The sequence below is a fragment of the Microcaecilia unicolor genome, chromosome 4, assembly GCF_901765095.1.
Source record: "Microcaecilia unicolor chromosome 4, aMicUni1.1, whole genome shotgun sequence".
Lineage (NCBI taxonomy): Eukaryota > Metazoa > Chordata > Amphibia > Gymnophiona > Siphonopidae > Microcaecilia > Microcaecilia unicolor.
This window is the reverse complement of record NC_044034.1, coordinates 248,207,113-248,227,400: the sequence shown is the minus strand read 5'-3', so window position 1 is coordinate 248,227,400 and position 20,288 is coordinate 248,207,113. Positions and strand designations below refer to the sequence as shown.

General features: G+C 39.4%; 1 protein-coding gene across 4 annotated transcripts in view; it reads left to right on the top strand.

Moving 5' to 3' along the window:
* Positions 1–20,288, top strand: part of INPP4A (inositol polyphosphate-4-phosphatase type I A) — a 349,368-nt gene that overhangs the window by 88,730 nt on the left and 240,350 nt on the right. For all 4 annotated transcript variants that reach the window (XM_030201389.1, XM_030201388.1, XM_030201387.1 and 1 more), the window contains exon 2: positions 9,867–9,938. The gene's annotated coding sequence lies outside the window, so the exon portion shown is untranslated. The remainder of the gene's footprint in view (positions 1–9,866; positions 9,939–20,288) is intronic.

Here is a 20,288-nt window from a genome sequence, read left to right as displayed (position 1 = left end):
GCTGCCACTTTATAGAAAAATCTTATTAACATTATAGAATATATAGCCAAAGCAACAGGATAATACATGTTAATTCTATTGGACTATATTAAAGAAGTCTTCAGCAACATGGTTTTTTCTTTTCTTAAAAGTAAATCCCTGCTCAGACAGACCCAACCAAAGAACTCTACTTCCCACCCACCCACTCCCTCCCACTCCTGCTGAAGTAAATCAGCACATCATGAATGTCCCATGCGAAGTGAATTCAGAAAAGTGCTATGAAGTATCAGTCGATTAACCCAAAAAGAGATTCCACACCTTCAAAAATTTCCCTCTCCCCTGCCTGAAGCACAAAAGGTTTCTCCGTTCACAGTAACTCATGCATGAGATCTCTGTACTTTACCTCACTGTAGTGAAAGGACCCATAAGTGTATACTAACAAATGTATTTATTTATTTTCTTAATAAATGGCTTTTGTAAAAACTTCAGTCTACATTTAGGCCAGTATAACCTGAAGAATTAAATTTACCAAAACATTTTAGTTTACGTTATGAAAAGAAAACATCATTAGTACTGGTAATTATATCAATAACACTATAAGATGTATACAGTACTATAGAGATGCATTTGAGATGTTCCTGCTTTGTGGAGTTTATAATCTTATCAAGATGGATGAAATACATATAAGGCATTAGGAGATGTGTTATAGAAAAATGATAAAACAACAAGGTCATAGTCATAGAGAACCAGAGTTTGTCTTTAAAAATATGCCTTAGAAAGATAGGTTTGTTGGGAGAATTGAATATGAGCAACAACTGGGCCTAACACACCGCCCTAGGAGGACTATTCAGAGCTAAAGTGAAGAAAATACTACTGTGTTCCTGCAGCAGAAAGTTTTATACTTTTTGTTGTCTAGCAGGTGTAACTTTTGTTTTTTAGCAGGCTTTTGTCACTGATAGTAACATACTGTACTCTGTAAAGGTTATTCACAAGCTATTCTTGCATAATTAGGTGAATTAAATGACATAGGGCCCTGCTTACTAAGCCGTGCTGTAGGCGTGCTAACTTTTTAGCGTGCACTAAATATAGAGAAACCCATTATATTCCTATGGCTTAGTAAACAGGACTCTTATCCTTTAATCAGCAACCTATTTCCAAGCACAAATGGCCTTGCATTTGCTAAGTGACACTAATCACATTTTCCATTTTAGATAGGCATTCATATCTCAGCTTGACAATGTTTACTGTTAGTTGGATTGTTAAATGTTGCACTTAAAAATTAGTTTTCTCATAGCTAAGAGTAGAAGAGTAGCCTAGTTAGACACTGTTTATGGCCTTGGGCAAATCACTTAACCTATTGACTCGGATACAAATTTAGATTGTAAGCCTTCCAGATCAGGGAAATACCTAGTGTCCCTAAATGTAACTTGTCTTGAACAACACTGGAAATAGTGTGAGCTAAATGTTCATACATAAATGCTAAATCAAAGATACACAGACACAGCTTAATGTTGCAGCCCACTTACATTATGTACTACTACTACAAATCATTTCTACAGTGCTACCAGTCATACGCAGCGCTTCACAATTGAACATGAAGAAAAGACAGTCCCTGCTCAAAAGAGCTTACAATCTAAATCAGGACAGACAGGACAAATAAGGGATAAGGGTAGGACAGACAGGACACATAAGGAAAGGGGACTATTGAAGAGAGGAAGACAAGATAAAGGTTACGAGCAGGTGACAAGTTAGGAATTAAAAGCAGCATCAAACAAGTAGGCCTTTAGCCCAGATTTGAAGGCGGCCAGGGATGGAGCTTGACGTAATGGTTCAGGAAGTCTATTCCAGGCATAAGGTGCAGCAAGATAAAAGGAACGGAGTCTGGAGTTAGCGATGGAGGAGAAGGGTGCAATTAGGAGAGATTTGCCTAGTGAATGGAGTTCCTGGGAAGGAGTGTAGGGAGAGATGAGGGTGGAGAGGTAGTGAGGGGCAGCAGAGTGAATGCACTTATAGGTCAATAAGAGGAGCTTGAACTGTATATGGAAACAGATAGGGAGCCAGTGAAGTGACTTCAGAAGAGGGCTGATATGGGATTAGCGACTTTGGCGACATATTAATCGTGCAGCAGAATTTTGAACAGATTGAAGAGGAGAGAGATGGCTGAGTGGGAAGACCTGTGAGAAGCAAGTTGCAGTAGTCCAAGCGAGAGGTGATGAGAGTGTGGATGAGAGTTCTGGTAGCGTGCTCAGAAAGGAGAGGGCGAATTTTGGCGATATTATAGAGGAAGAAACGACAGGTTTTAGCAATCTGTTGAATATGTGCCGAAAAGGAGAGGGAGGAGTCGAAGATGACTCCAAGGTTACGAGCAGATGAGACAGGAAGAATGAGCGTGTTGTCGACAGAAATAGAGAGTGGGGGAAGGGGAGAGGTTGGTTTAGGTGGGAAGATAAGGAGCTCAGTTTTGGACATATTGAGCTTCAGGTGGCAGTGAGACATCCAGGCACAATGACAGGCAGGCAGATATCTTAGCCTGGATTTCTGCCGAGATTTCTGGTGTGGAGAGGTAGATCTGGGAGTCATCAGCGAAAAGGTGATATTGAAAACCGGGGCCTGAGATCAGAGCACCAAGGGAGGAAGTACAGTTGGAGATAAGGAGAGGTCCTAGGACAGATCCTTGAGGGTACACCCACTGAGAGCGGGATAGAGGAAGAGGAGGATCCACCAGAGTATACACTAAAAGTACGCTGAGAGAGATAAGAAGAAAACCAAGAAAGAACAGAGTTCTGAAATCCAAGTGATGACAGTGTGCCAAGGAGTAGGCTGTGATCAACAGTGTCAAAAGCAGTACACAGTTAAATTAAACTGCGGTATTTTGTTGTGATACCTATCTATTGACATTACCCCCCTCCCCCCACCATTTAGGCCTTTCCTTGTAAGCACACTCCAAAAATCAAAGAAAGAATAGAAGAGATGGCTTGTTGAAAAAAATGACTTATGCCCTAACAGGGGAGGGAATTCCAGCTGTCACACAACAGAAACATCTATTGGCCAAACTCTGGTAATATGATGAAAGCAGTGGCAGGTGGCCCTGGTTGAGGACTGTTACAATGAGATTAAAAAAAAAAAATCCTTCCAGTTCAAGCTGAAGTTCAAAAGAGCAGGAGAGCCACTGGTAGGTTAAGAATAAGGGGTGGGGGGGGGGGGGGGGGGGGTGAATGTTTTTCAGATATGGGTGTTCTGTAAAGTAGGGTAATGGATAGTTTGAGCTAATCTTGATTTCACTTGCTGTTATAGGTTATGAAGAAAAACTGGATTGCGAAACTGTAGAGGCAGTGAAGCATAACCAGGGCTGTCCATGATGATGTGATATGCTAGCTATTAGCTTAATTTGAAGTGGATTGACCTTAGGATGGAAAAAACTTTAAATGGCAGCAGCAATTCATTCTTCTCAGTCTGTATCAGTCAGGTGTAAAACAGCCAGTTGGGTTTTTTTAAGGGGTACGTTATACTGACATGTCCATTTAAATATATAACATTTGAAAACTTTCTTTAAAACTCATTGTGTAGCTGAGTGCTACACGATAATGTTTTTAGAATTAGCTGAAAAGTTAGGCTGAAAAGGGGGGCTGGAGTGTAACGGATAAATGCTTCATGGAGCTTGAAGCATCACATGCCATCTTCCTGTTTCTTAGAAAAAGGAATCTTTGTAGCAAATGAAAACAATCTGTATGACAGTGTAGATTAAAATAATTCATAGTGAACTATTTATGTAGCCTATAAGCCTTAAATGCTTTTGGTTAATTTATAAACTGTTCTGAAGATTACCTTTCCTGTGCTATAATTTGTATTTCATTTGGGGCATTATTTTTGTTTACCCCTCAACTTTCTTTAGTGACATACATTCTGCTTCTTTGCAGCACTGTTTAATCTGTATTAGAAGGGAAACAAAAAGCTGAGAGAAAACAGAAGGAATGGATTAAGGAAAGCAACACAAGCTGTGCAACAGCTAGGATTTAATGAATGCAAATTTCCAGTTGATTAAAAAAGTTAGTGATGTGCAGCTCTGAACTGCAAGATAACTTAAGCACCAGTTTGACATCTTTCTTTAGGATTTTGAAAAGGGACACTTTAACCTGTGGAATATCTCTGTGTTTGCCTGCTGATGCTGTTATAGTTTGACACAAAAAAACATAAGAGAACAAACTACAGCTCACACTTCATCAGTGTAAAACACAAAAAAGATCAGTAGCAAAAAGTAAAATTTCTTCAAACATATTATCTAACTCGTGTGCAAAGTCTGTCTTCAAATGTGTAAGGTTTTAAATTTTAATGGAAGCGTATCAGAAGGTGAGGTATTCAATTGAGCTCATAGGGCTTCTTGTGGGACATCCTATTGCAAGATCTGACCTTCAACTTGCATTCTTCAATCTGCTCTTACAAGTTTTAATAAGCGTATAACAATATAAGGTAAATATTGCGATAATCCATCACCAAATTAAAAACAAAAAATCTCAGTGCTGAACAATTCAATCTTTACTTGACACCCATGATACCCAAAACAGAGACATTGGCATTATGGTAGGGACCCCCCCTCCTTTAATCCAGAACTCCTTTTCTTCAACTGAATTGCTAAGAGAAATCCCAAATTAGACTCTTTCATCGTAATATATCCGGCAACACCAGTGTTCTTGTTGGGGGTGTCGAGTGAAGAATGAAGTAATCTTGTTTAGCACTGATCTCAATAAAGTGATCACAATGAAAGCATTTTAAATTGAATTATGGTGTTATCTCTTAGTACACATTGATATTTAAATCATATGAATCATTTCCAACAGTGGTGGTGGTCTTGGTTTCATTGTAAGAGGATACATACTGGTTTAGTAAAGCCAATGAAGAACAAACTTAATGTTAATTGAATCATTTTGATAAGAATGGAGTTGTAATTTTCTGGAATGGAAACCTCTCTAATTAAACACTGTTTTCTGCAGCTTGTCTGTGTATGTGTGAGTAATTAGAACACCAGTGAAGGATGTATAATTAGTAGAAGGCATAAATATTTTGCATGATACTTCCCAGCAGTCAGTCTATGAGTTACTACTGTGCAGAGAGCAGGGTTGTTGCCATTTGTCACAGGTCAAAAAGAAAGAGGTAGGCATGTAAGTGCTCCATAGTGTATAAGTTTAGGCACCCTGAGACTTTGCAGAGACTGCAGTTTTGAGTTCAGTCTAGTCACTGACAGTCCTTACACTGGGATCTCCTGTGATTGATGTTTTAAGGTGGCAAATCGCAATGAGGCCATGATACAACTATCTTGGATTCAGAAGCGAGTGCTTTTATCCTTTTGGGTGTTGTGGGTAATTTTTCATGGTCACTTAAGATATGTTTATGCTGTTGCATTTTTTATGAGGTGTTAGTACCTCTCTGCATTGCTTCTTTTTGTCAGCAAGACTTGGGGGGGGGGGGTGGAATGCTGCTGCCTGTCCTTCTTGAAACTCAAGGACTAGCACAGGCTTATCATGGGTGGCTGACTTGGAAGCTTGGAGTTCTCTGAAGCCACAGAGGTATCTAAGTTGCATCCTTCCTTGTTAAAAATTTGAACACATCAGAGTGCTACCCTCCTACACAGGTTATTGCTCTAAAATGAAGGGCAACCAATTCACAAATAATATTAAGACATTTATATTCTGTACTGTAAATTCCAAATGGCCAATTGATTTTCACCGCACTCTTTTATCTGTAGCCAACCTATTCTCCCCTATTTATTAAGTCGTGTAGCAATTCCGAGAGCCCATTCAAAGTGAATGGGCTATATCACCATTAGTGCACCGCCAGCGCTAGCATGACTTAATAAACAAGGGGATATGATCGCTATTCATCCAAGATGTTTGCTATTCATTCCAATCTGCTAATTCTTTTCACAATTTATTAACATTAAATCTGACACATGATTTACTGTCAGACTATTTCTCACCCTATATACCAATTGTCACGGAATGCCTAGCCACCCGCCTGGGGCTAACCCTGTGGCCACTTAGAGGGTCTATCCCCAGCACAACTCTGGTCCGCCTGTATTTGTCACTTGCACTCTACACTAGCACCCTCCTCCCACCGACTGGGTCCCAACCACCTCTGGGCAAATCTCCCACTCTCAAGATATTCCTCAGTGATTTCTAGGTTACTGGGGCCATGCTCCCAGTGGTCCCACAGTTCCTAGAAAGCACCCACAGACCCAACACACAAACCACAAGCAGAGGCAATAAACTAAAAATGTTTTTTTGCCATGAAAAATTAGAACAATGAATTGAAAAGGTGCAAACAGTAACAAGTAACTGAATATGAATCAATTATAAAACTAAATAGTACCTGGGGAGTTCAGGCTATCAAATTTAACTGTTCATAGGGTCTCTTCATGGGACCTCAGCAAAGAGATCTTTCTCTCTCTTCTCCCTGTCTGCCAGTACAGCTTAGCTGAATTTGAGCTCCTGGGACAATCAGAGCCCAGAACAACAAGTTTTAAAAGTAGCTGGCCACATCACTACATGTTACTTCTTCTCTCTGTGAACTAAATAAGGAACAGTCATTTCTCTGCAACAGCTTTAAACATAAACATGCACCAGCTTCTGGCCAAACTAGAGAAATACACTTCATGAAATACTCTTATAATTCTTATGCTGGAAAATTTACTATTTCGTTACACCAATATACCCACTATTGGGAAACTGTAACAAACTGGACTGTTACAGATTCCTACACAGACACTACATGCCAGGAGAATCTTTCACCTCAGTCGCACATGCAGAACATGGACAGACCCTCAATTGATGATAAATAGGGGGCCACAAAACATGCAGACAAAAACTGAAGACTCCCCATGAAAGCCAGATTCCATATTCAGTGAAAATACTGGTAAAAGTAACAAATACATTTTCTTCCATACTCCACTAAATACAAAGTTAGAAAAGATATATATGTCCAAAAAAGCAAACATCCATGAGCAATATATTTCTAAAAAAGCAAACAACCATGAGCAGCATATTCCCATTTCCTTTCCCTCCCATCCATGAGCAACATGTACCCCTCTTCTCTCCATCCCCTTCTATAATACTGCATTTCTCTCTTTTCCCTTCCCTCCATGTACAACATGTCTCCCTCTCCTTGCCCTTCTCTCCCTCTCATCCATGTGCAGCTTGTCCCCCTTCTTTTTCTCTCATCCACATATAGTTGAACCCCTCTCTCATCATCCACACACAGCTTGACCCCTTCTCTTCTCATTCACCCAGCTTGTCTTCTGTCTCTCCCTCTCATCCACATAGAGTTGACCCCTTCTCTTCCTCTCATCCACTGTAGCTTGTCCCCCTTCTCTCCCTTTCATCCACACAGCTTGTCCTCTTCTCTCCCATGCGCAGCAGGCAGCATGGTTATCAAACCCAAAACCCCTCACGCTCCCTGGGCCTACCTTCCACAGCTCTGATGGTCCAGTGGTCTGCTGGGGCAGGAGCGATTCTCCTACACTCCTGCAATGCAGCCTCCACTCTCCGTACTGAAAATGGCTACCGTGAAACTGCCACTGAAACTTATGGCAGTCACTTTCTGTATGGAGAGTGGAGATTGCATGGGCAGGAGCACACATAGGAGGACCACTCCTGCACCAGCTGATCTGGTGCAACAACCGGCTTGCAAAATTAAAGAAAAACTAACAACCGGCTCTCGTGAGCCAGTGCAAGCTGGCTCCAGCAAACCACAGTTTGTATGTAGAATGTTACTCTCTGATATCAAGCAAAATAGTAAAACCTCCACTTACAGGTGCCATCCTAATACTGGAGCCCAAGACTGACACATTTTGAAGTTCTCAGAATTCAAGAGCTTTCCAGAACAGGATAGCACATATATGCAAGCACTGACTCCTTTGGATGTTCTGTCTCTACCTCCACAGTAACCATATTGAATCGCCCAGAATTTGTTGTATAGTTAAATTCTCTTCAAGGGAAGAAAGTTGGTTTTCTCATCTGACACCTCAGTAGAATTTTGGGGAAGTTGGAAAAAAATTCAATAGCTCACTCAGACCTCTGACCTGAGAGCAGAAAAACTATTTTTTTTCTCTTAGGAAACATGTCACTCTTTTTCTAGATGGATATTTCTTGAGAAGGATGTGATTCTTTTTATGCATTTCAGTGGGTCATTGCAACTCAGGACTCAAATGGGTAGCTATGTGATTCAGCTTTCCCTCTGCCATGGCTGAAAGCTCCCCTGGATCTTTCTTCTCTGAAACTGTAGTCTCACATAGTAGACAGGTTTGAATACTTCAAAGTAAATTTATGTGCTGCCGCAGGTGTATTTCAAGGATAACAGCATAGTAGTCCTCACATATGAATAATGTAATCTGATATAGCTTGGAACGATGACTTACATTAGAGTTCTCACAATTCAAGAGGTTTTCAGAGCAGTGTACCTCACGTGCATGGGTTCTCATGCTGGTACTGCCAAGAGGGGCCACCAGATTTATATAGAGCTAATTATAATGGCAGAAGCCAATTCCTGCCAGGTACTTTTAATGTGGATTAGCCAATGTTGGAAATGGAATACCAAGTTTGATGGACCTTGGTGTGACCTGGTGGACCTTTGGTCTGACCTGGTAGAGCAGTGTTTATGTAATAACTCCTGCCAACTCAAGGAACAAGAGAATTGAGCTTGTATCGCTCCATTATGCGACTGCACCTTGAGTATTGTGTTCACTTCTGGTCGCCGCATCTCAAGAAAGATATAGTAGAATTGGAAAAGGTGCAGCGAAGGGCGACTAAATGATAGCAGGGATGGGACGACTTCCCTATGAAGAAAGACTAAGGAGGCTAGGGGTTTTCAGCTTGGAGAAGAGACGACTGAGGGGAGACATGATAGAGGTATATAAAATAATGAGTGGAGTGGAGCAGGTGGATGTGAAGCGTCTGTTCACGCTTTCCAAAAATACTAGGACTAGGGGGCATGCAATGAAACTACAGTGTAGTAAATTTAAAACAAATCGGAGAAAATTTTTCTTCACCCAACGCATAATTAAACTGTGGAATTCGTTGCTGGAGAACGTGGTGAAGGCGGTTAGCTTAGCAGAGTTTAAAAAGGGGTTAGACGGTTTCCTAAAGAACAAGTCCATAAACCACTACTAAATGGACTTGGGAAAAATCCACAGTTCCAGGAATAACATGTATAGAATGTTTGTACGTTTGGGAAGCTCACCAGGTGCCCTTGGCCTGGATTGGCCGCTGTCGTGGACAAGATGCTGGGCTTGATGGACCCTTGGTCTTTTCCCAGTGTGGCATTACTTATGTGCTTATGAATCTCCTTGACTGGGGAAGAAGTTTGTAGGTAGTCACTCGATGGCTGGGAGGTATCCCGTATCAGTGGGGACAGATCAACTGAGCAGACTGGATGGGCCAAATAGGTTTTCTTTTCCTTCCTTAGGGGCCCTTTAACAAAGCTATGTTAGAATATGGAGTAGCGCATTAAAAAATGGGTCCTTTCCGCGTGCTGATCCCATTTCTAATGTGGCACTATTTTAGGCATTTTTCAATAATTTTTTGTTCAGGTCATGTACTAATGTTCATATTAGTACAAGTTACCTGAAAAAAAAAAAATGAACACAGGAGCACTTACCACCTCCTATTTAGGAGGCACTAAGTTCTCCCATATTTAGCTGTGTGTTAATGCTAATACACTAACACTTCCACACCCATTCATTTTTGATGGACTGGAGATGCCAAGTAAAATTACATCTCATGGTGATTTCTGCTGTTCTTTTTTTTACATCCTAGCTCTGACACACATGAATTTGTTAGTTTAAAAAAAAAACCCAACTTCTTTGTTGTAATAAGTATTTTTTCTCTATTATGTTTTAGGATTCTGATACAAAGAACTTTGGAACCTGAGTATCGTTCTGATTCTGACCCACTGGATAGAAGAAAATTCAGGTAAAGCTCATTTAATATCACAGTGGAAATAAGTGGAAAAGTGCAGGAAATAAGTAAGAGCAAAGAACATTAATTTTACAGGCCTAGAGTGCACATGCACTGATACTTGGGCATGAGACTTGTGCCATTTTTATGATTTCATTGTGTGGAAGGAAGTAATTAGTAACTGTAAGCCTAGCAACCTTGGTTTGTTGCTATATAAAGCTGATTTTTTAAAATGTGCGAGCTTGCTGAATTTTTTATGCTTAATAAAGTAGGGTACTAAAGGTACTAGATAACTTCTGTGCATAGTACAACTGATTATATCAGCTCACACAGACTTGCAGCTATCTGATTTGGATGTTTTTTTTTTTGTCGTGACATGATATATTTGCATTTTTAGCCGAGTATGTTTTTGTAGGTACATGTTTTATCTGCTGCTTTTCAATCTCTGTTTTAAAATGGTATTGTGTTGGCTTTATATTGGATTTTCTGTTGAGTGACATTTGGAGTTTCTGAATCAAAATATATTAAGACCACTGCATATTGCTGCAGAATTTTGAAAATGCTTATAGCATTTAAAGTAAATTAAAAAAATCATTAAACTGCATCCATTCCCCCCCCCCCCCCCATCAAATGCTTCAGAGAAACCATGGTCACACTAATGCCACACAGCGTCTTAGATGTATTCTTACTGGTTTCGTTATGATCCAAAATGGCAATGTCACGAACAGTATGAAGCAATCTATTGCTGTTTTGTGTGGTGCAATTTGTGCGACTGTTCTAAGCACGAATGCTTCGCTATCAGGCAGAAATTGTAGGGAAGCAACATAAAGAATTTGAAAAAAGAATTTTTAATTGCTGGAGGGTGACTGTTACTATTTGACATGTGGCCTTTTGAATAATTAGGCAACCAAACAACAGCAGCGATCCAAAGAAGGACAAACACTGCAAGAGTTTATTCAAATGTCAACTTTAATGGAATCAGGATCTAACCTGGCCAAGTTTTGGAAAAGCCTTTGTCAGGGGTCTACAAACAATAAATATCATAAAATCAATAAATGTAAAAGAAAGATCATCATAGAGTATATAAAAATAATAATAAGAATGCAAACTTTACCATATAGGTTTCCACAGTACATTCACAGATTCAGTGCATGTACTGCAATATCCAGTCAACATGTAAAAAAATCTCATGAATATCATTATTACTGCTCAAAATGTATAGCTTCAACAAGATAAAAATCCTAATCATATAGAGCCTTTATTAAAATAAAACTCTCAGTAACAATATTCATATTATATGGCTCATAGGGTGAAAACAATGCTAAGCATATGGACAATGATTATCATTTTAACTTGATACACAAAAAGTGGAGTCAGTTAATATAGATAGGAGCCAGATGATTCTTTATTCAACATCTAGAGAAAACCCGACATAGCTGTGTTTCGACACAGCATGTGCCTGCTTCTGGGGTAAATGTTCTAAAATAAAAATACAAGCGATAAATATGTAAATTCAGAATAAATAAATGAAAATAACTAAAAACACTTGACAAATGGTATAGTGACCATGTATAAAATATTGGACTCGACAATAAAAATATGTAAAAATAAAATAATATAAACATGCTGCTGGGTATACAATATAGATGGTGTTACATACAGCCCTCTTAAACAGTCTTGGAAGACAATGCTATACATTAAAAACCATCCAGATAACACACAAATGCTCTATCTAAAGAAAATGTGCTTTGTTCAGCATAACGTCCATACCTTGTGTTAAATTGACAGATGGGTTAATATAAAGCATCAAAAGCTGCTCCTATAAGTAGTCAATCTTGGTAAGCAACCTAAATAGGTCTCAGCGAGTTTAAATTTGGCTATAAACAAGACATGAAAAAATAAGACATGAACAAAATTAATGTATTGATATATTTATAAAACTGTCATTTAGAAAAACGCCTTGCAAATTGAGCCTGTGCATTTTAATGTTCCTTTAACAGTGACACTGCGGGCGATAGAAAATTTAATCATAAGATGTAACCATGAATTGTATATGAACAACTGTCTTTATATACAGCTCTCAAACTATTTAGAAACCAATATTAAAAACTAAGGAAGGCTTAATCCACATATTATCTTAAACACAATATAACCAGTAAGTGCCATGAAAGAACCAATACTTAAAATTGTCAAATTTAGATTGCTAAAATAATTTGTGCTGTCGGTGAAGCAGTGTGCGCCATGTCTTGTAGGACACTGACTGACAGTGTTTAAACAATCTGTGTTTAATGGACATAAACATGTCATGAAATTAATTTAAAGGACCCATAAGCTTAAAAAATTACAACATGCTTTGGGTACAGTAAAGAAAATAAATACGTGCATGAGAATCTTAAAGTTTAGATTGTCTCACTAAAAAATGTTGAAACAGCTGATGCTGATCCAGAGTGGTCTTTAAATGATTTAAATGAAAAAAGTCTTGAAAAATAATGTATGAGTTAAATGAATAATAATGACGCTTCAAGTGTGGTTGAATCTAAATTTACGTAAGGTGCATACCAGCACTACTGGTGACAAGAGAAAAAATGTAAACACTGCTAAAATGGCATATTATAATTTATAAAAGAGGTAAAAATAAGCACTGTTACACAGCATGTAATGATGTGTCTATCATACTGCTGATAAAGAATTACAGCAAAAAAACAGAAAAAAAAATGTGTGATCACTAAAATGAATGGTGCTGCTGGTAAAGCAGTGTACACAATAACTTGTAAAACAATGACAGGTAGTGTTTCAACAATCTATGTTTAATAAACATAAACAAATATGTCATAAAATTAAAATCCATTTGAAGGACCCAGAAGCTTAAAAAAATACAGCATACTGCTGTGAGTACAATAGAGAAAGTAAATACTTATATGAGAACCATGAGGTGTATATCGTCTCACTAAGAAAATCATTCAGATAGCTGATACTGAGCCAGAGCAGTCCTTAAGTGAAAAAAGGAGCGAAAAATGACGTAAGAGCTGAATGAATAATAATGATGCATGCGGTAAAATGTAAATTTACGTTAGGTGCATATCAGCACTATGGGTGTCAAGAAGAAAAATGTAGCAAACTCTTCCAAAAAAAATGTGATAAATGGGAAATTAGTAAAAATGTATATTGATCAGCTGAACAGAGCACATAGAGGTGCTATTGCTCTCTCTTTGCATAATCAAATCAACAGATATAAGAATGAGTAGGAATAATGCATACAAAGTATATAAATCAAATGGAAACAAATGACAAACCAGAATATAAGATCATACTTATGCAAAAATTAAAATGTTAAAGTGCCTGTATTTAATTTTTTTATTTAACCCATGGGGTTGAATAGTATTCAGCTCAAAAATCAAACGCTGTTCATTTTGTAATAACATATGAAATATATCACCTCCTCTAGGTCTGGAATAAATTACTTTTAATACAAAAAAATGCAAGTCTGAGACTTAATGCTCGTCTTCATCCAGTGTTGCACTAGTGGAGTAGTATAATGTCTGTTAATGTTTCTTTCATGTTCAATCATACGTGTTTAATCATGCGTTTAGTTTTACCTATTATATACCCTTGTATATCAGGTTACAAGGGTATAGAACCACATAGATAACTTGGATGGTATTACAATTAGAGAGGTGTGTGATAACTTAAAAATCTTCTTGCTTTGAGAATCAGTGAATGCGGTAATTTGTAGTGAATACTGACATACAGTGCAATGACCACAGCTGAAGGAGTCAATGGAGGCATCATAGAGGGTACTAGCTTTTCTTCTAAAATTTTACCTCTGGAAAAAGGAAAAATGTGTTTTTTTTTGTTCTTGTTCTTAAAGCAGAAAACAGAGGGTAGGTTTAGATGGCCATTTTTCTCAATGGAGGGGAATAGTGGAGTGCTGCAGGGAACTCTACTGGGACTGGTGCTATTTAATACATTTTATAAATGATCTGGAAATCGAAATGAGAAGTGAGGTGATTAAATTTGCAGATGACACAAAACTATTTAAAGTTGTTAAAAAAACACACACATGCAGACTGTGAAAAATTGCAGAAAGACCTTAGGAAGTTGGAAGACTAGGCATCCAATTGGCAGTTGAAATTTAATGTAGACAAGTGCAAAGTGATGCACATTAGGAAGAATAATCCAAATCATAGTTACCTAATGCTAGGTTCACCTTGGGAGTCAGCACTCAAGAAAAAGATCTATGTATCATTGTAGGCAATATGTTGAAACCTTCTACCCAGTGTGCGGAGGCCAAAAAAACAAAAAGGATGCTTGGAATTATTAGGAAAGTATTGGTAAATAAAACCAAGAATACTATAATGCCTCTGTCTCACTCCATGGTGTGATCTCACCTTTAGTATTGCGTTCAATTCTGGTTGCCATATCTCAAACAAGATATAGTGAAATTAGAAACTGATTCAAAGAAAAGCTAGAGAGGTTAGGGCTCTTCAGCTTGGAAAAGAGACGACTGATATGATTGAGGTTTGCAAAATTCTGAATGGAATAGAAAGGGTAAAAGCAAATCGATTTTTTATTTACTGTTTCAAAAAGTACAATGATTAGGGGACACTCAATGAACTCATATGGAAATACTTTTAAAACAAAAAAGAGGAAATATTTTTTCACTCATCGAATAGTGAAGCTCTGGAACTCATTGCCAAAGAATGTTGTAATAGAAGTTAGTTAGTGTATCTGGGTTAAAAAAGGTTTGGGCAAGTTGCTGGAGAAAAAATCCATAGTCTGCTATTGAGTCAGACATGGGGAAGCTGCTGCTTGCCCTGGGGTTGATAGCATAGAATGTTTCTATTATTTGGGTTTCTGCTAGGTATTTATGACCTGGATTGGCCATTGTTAGAAACAGGATACTGTGCTAGATGGATCATTGGTCTATTCTTATGTAAATTTTCAAAACTGAAATAAATTCAATCACTAAATTGAAAATAAAATTATTTTCCCTACCTTTGTTGTCTGGTGGTATTTTTTTTCCCTGATCATCTTTTTCTCAGTCTCCGCTTGCATTTCCCTCTGACTGTGCTCTTAACTCTGTTTCCAAGGCTTCCTGTCCATTTGCTATTTCTTTTCTCTCCTTCTTTGTACCTGCCCTATATCAATCTTTGGCACTGATTTTTCACATTCAGGTTTCTTCCATTTTTCTGTTTCCATTTCAAATCTCTCTACTTTTCCATCTCTTCCCCTCTTAGCTGTTCGTGAGCAGCATCTTCTCCCTCTCTCTTCTCTGCATTCAGGTGCACCATCTTTTCCCTTCCTCTTCTCCTCCATCTACATGCACACCACCTTTTCCCTCTCTTCCCTTCACCTCTCTTCCATTCACATTTGCACCATATTTTCCCTCTCTTCCCTTCACCTCTCTTCCATTCACATTTGCACCATATTTTCCCTCTCTTCCCTTCACCTCTCTTCCATCCACATTTGCACCATCTTTTCCCTCTCTTCCCTTCCATCCACATTTGCACCATCTTTTCCCTCCCTTCCCTTCCATCCACATTTGCACCATCTTTTCCCTCCCTTCCTATCCCATCCTCTGTGTCCAGCAGTGCCCTTCTGCGTCCCTGTGTCTGTGCTCTGTCCCTATCCAACAACTCTCCCCCTCACTTCTTCCCAGTCTGGTTTGATCTTTCTTTATCCCCACCATCCATTTCATAAGTACGTAAGTACAAAAGTATTGCCATACTTGGAAAGACCAAAGGTCCATCGAGCCCAGCATCCTGTTTCCAACAGTGGCCAATCCAGGTCACAAATACCCGGTAAGATCCCAAAAATGTACAAAACATTTTATACTGCTTATCCTCTCTACTTTGCAGGTCCAGAATTCCTGCCACCCTGCTTCCCACCCACTTGACGGTCTTACAGATTTGCTGCAGTGATTCAGCCAGGCTTCCCCCAGGGATCTTCCCTCTGCTGAACTTTCTGTGGGGGGGACACACATAAGGAAGGCCCTTGAGCAAGCCGGAGGTAGCCTGGCAGAATCACTGCTGGGAAGACGAACAAGTTTTTAAGACTGTTAGATGGGAGGTAGGCAGGCAGGTAATGAGGGATGCCGGCCTCGGAAAGTGGGAGGGACTGGAGGACACAGAGGGAAAGGGAAAGACCGGACTGGACAAGTAAAATAGGGAGAAATACTCTAGTCTAGGAGGGAGGGCTAGCGTGAGCAATGCTGAACCATGGGTTGGAAGGGAGGGAAAAAGAGAGAGAGGCTGAGCATTAGAAACATGGCAGTGTTCGTCGATAAGCCAGAGGTCTGTAATCAGCAGCAAAAAGTAAAAAGGAGGGCAGTGCGGACAGCTCCACAGGTCTCTGAGGGCCACCATTGTCCCTTGGGCCTTGCATTGAAGAGCACTACATTAAAACATCTTATTAGCATAGGTGGTAAGTAGAGGTGGTACATAAAGACAGGTAAGCTAGAGTACCAGGAGTTAGAAGATAAGGGTGGCTAATTTAAGTAAAAATTGCATGTGGAGTTAAGAAAAGTGCATGAAAATGATCTTAGATAGAATAGGAGCGGATATTCTTGTTCATCATGTGTGTGACTAGTTGCTTCTTTTAAAAGCTTGGGAGAAAATCCAGGCTTTCACTTTCTGAAGTAGAGAGGCAAAATCTTTTAGGGAGTGTATTCCAAAGTATGGGGGCTACTCCAAATGTGGTTTATTGGCAGGTGTCACATCATATTATATCATTTATAGAGGTTATCATTAGGGATACTCCTTGGGAGGACCATAGCAACCTTGGAGGTGCATAGAGGGGATCTTGTCTTCAGGTACTTTGGGCCATTTCTTTTAAGGGCCTTGATGATCAGAGTGTTTAAATTTAGCCCTGTTTTGTAATGGTAGCCAGTGAACAATGTTAGGAATGGTTTGGAAAGAAATAGAAAACAAAACTGTAAATATAGTCATGCTTCTGTATAGATCTATTGTGTAGAGTATTGTGTGCAGTTCTGGTCATCACATGTCAAAAATGATATAGCAGAATCTGAAGCAGTGCAGAGAACAACAAAAATTGCATGGATGGAAGAGCTCTCTTTTGGAGAAAGGCTAAATGCGTACATTAGGGCTCTTCAATTTTGAGAAGAGATGAGGTGATAAGAGGCAGGGCCTAATTTATAGATAAAAAAAAGAAGTGAAATTGTGGAGCGGAGAGAGGCTTGGGTGGGCCAGGAGCAACAGGAGAAGAGGGGCTGGATTATGGAGTAGTGACTGTTCTCTGCTCTGCTCCAGGCTCACCACCTCCCTTCCTCTTTCCTGCAGGCTGCTTGGAAGGGAGGGGATAGAGCAGAATGCCCCTGCTGCACTGGAGTCTGAAAATAAGTGGTGGAACTATGTTCCAGGCCATTCCCCTACAAATTAAGCCCTGGATAGAGGATTATAAAACTGTGTGGCATGGAATAAGTTAGTAAGAGACTATTATTTACTTAAACTAGGGGAAACTATGTGAAATTAATTAGTAGATTTACAATTTAAGGAACCTTCTTTTTTTCAGTCTGCTACAATTAAGTTGTGTAATTAGTTGTTGGTGATTGCATCAAGGCTAATAGTATAGCTGAGTTTTAAAAGGTATGAATAGTTTTTTTGGAAACAGGTCTATAAAGAAAGCAAAAAACATTAGCCAGGCTGACAGATGTCGCCACGTCTTACTTCTGGGAGTGAGTGGTATGGAAGATTTTCCTGCTTTGTGGGGAACTTCCAAGCCACAAGAAAAGACCACCCTTAGAGATAGTATTCTGTACTTGATAAACCTATAGGCCGAAGCAGCATAACATTTAAGGTTTTCCATAAAATGAAAAGTTCAGGGACACGGGGTCTTCATGAAACTAAAGGGAGAGAAGCTCAAAGAAATATTTTTATCATTGAGGGAAAGGGAAATGGGACTTGATATACCGCTTTTCTGAGGTTTTTGCAACTACATTCAAAGCAGTTTACATATATTCAGGTACTTATTTTGTACCAGGGTCAATGGAGGGGGTGATGGAAAAAGCTTCCAACAGGTATATGTGATAGGAAGCACAAAACAGTTGCAGATCTCAAGCACGCATTGGACAAACCCTAAGGTACCTGCATAATGGCAGAAAGAAAAAGACCACAAATACACTACAAGAGGCAGGTACCCCGTGGTTCCTGATATTCAAAAAATCTAGTATCTATTTTCAGTTGAACTTAGGCGCTTACCTTTTGGGCTGAAAATAGATTGCCTAATATTAGGTGCCTGCATTTAGACTTCCTATTCATGTTCCAAACTTTAGGATCCCAGTGCTGGAAATCGGCACCAGTTGCCTAACCTTTGTTCCCTGTACTTGATCATACTCTTTGCCCTGTCCAATTTTTAGATGCTTGAAATTAGGAGCCTAAATTTAGGGGCTCAGAAAAGTTTGCTCAAAAATAAAGAGCCTATTTCTTTTGAATCTCAGCCTAACTACACAGGAAAATCAGATTTTTTCAGCTATTCTCAAACCATCTAGGGTTGTTTGCACAGTGTGTGTTTGGTTTTGCTCACAGTCCTGTACTAGGCTCTGCTGTATAATTTCAGGCACAAGAACATTTGTTTACGGTGGCTCTTTGTACATTCCCTTGTAAATTAATTTTAAAGTTTGCCAGAAATATTAATGGCAGTGTGGTCTCAAAATATCAACTTGTCCCTCCTTCCTTTTTATACCTTTATTTTTTTATACTGTAATATGAGTTGTAAATCTCTCCTTTTTAGATTGTTTATATGTTTTAGTACTTATAAATAAACTTTTTGTATAAAAGGTGTATGCCTTATTACCCCTTCTTATCTGTTGTTTTAAAATCTCCTTCCTTTTATCTACGCTAATGCTGTTTATGCTACATTTACATCTGTTATGGTGCTGTCTGGATTGGGTTTTAAGTCTCATCACAGCAGCCTTGTGACTGACTTAGATTCATAAGAGACTGGCAAAGCATTAAAATCGTTCAGCAGATTGCAAGGCAGCACTATGCACCCTGAGTAGGAAAACACCATGGCTGGGCAATCAACAACAGACAGACACTATCCTGAATAATAAATACTGATACTGGAAAGAAGGAATCTGTATAATAACTTTTGTTCTTCAGGATAGTGTCTGTCGCTGATTTGCCCACATCCTGGTCATGTGGCACCTAAGCACTCTCATGCCACACCTTACATGACATATATCGACGCTTGACAAGTTATCCGAAAAAAGGTGGAATTTATTATGGCCGCAGAATTCTATAACTTAATAAATGTAAACTCATTCGCAGTATTGATCAATTTCAGTTCTACATTTTATAGTAGTAAGCAGTTACCTATATACGTTAAATTTCTATCTAAGCGTTTAGGGCAAGTGGCCTAGCCTTATGAGTCACACAGCTTGTGCTACTTCTGCCGTAGTCACAACGCTTATTTTCAGGTCCGTGTGGGGCATATACCGCTGATGTGCCTCTGTGCCAACATCACAGCTTTTGATCAGGAGATTGTTGTAAAAGCAGAATCCCCTTCTCAACCGTTGACTCATTTTCTTGAAGACATCTGCCTCCCCATTCCGTCTAAGTCTGAGGTAAACCCCGCTGATCAGTTATTACTCTGGCACTGGCCCCCCTCCGTAAAAGAGGGGAACTGCCTCTGGCCTCAGCCATCATCCAGGCCACTGCTAGCATGGGCCAACAACCACTTGGCATTTGACCTTGATTTGGTCTGCAACATACTGCTGTGTACGCTATCAGGCTAGGCCCTACCGCCATAGACAGAGACAGCAACACCTCGCTTGTCTTCGTCTCCCACTAACTAGGGTCCTAGCTGTGCCATTTCCGGCTCTGACACTTGGGTGTGCACTGCAGTGAAAGCTAAACTCCCAGGCATACAGTAGCAGCTTTCACCCTGTATCCATAGAGGACTTTTCCATAATGGGGTGAATACGCATACTTGGACATCCATTATCTTTGCCTTCACAGACACTTTTTGATAGGTAGGTTGTAGCGTGGTTCTTTGTACCACCTTCCCCGTGTTCCTGCCTACTTTGCAATCCTGGAACGTGTTGCAGAACAGCTTGAGTAACCATTTAATGGGCTACTGTTGCAGCATACTGATTCCTGCATCTCTTGCATTACATAATTGTCAGCCCAATGTGTCTCTTGTATTCTATGCCTGACTGTCAAACATGCGGTATATCTGACTTCCAAACATGTTGCTCCACTAAACAGTAATATATTCTGCTCTCTGTGTTTGGAGATAGAGTAGATGTATTGTATCTAGATCACTGATAAAATGTTCCTCTACTAACTGATGCTCCACGATGTGTATGTAAAGATAAACTACCTATGATGTCAGAGGGCAAGCTTG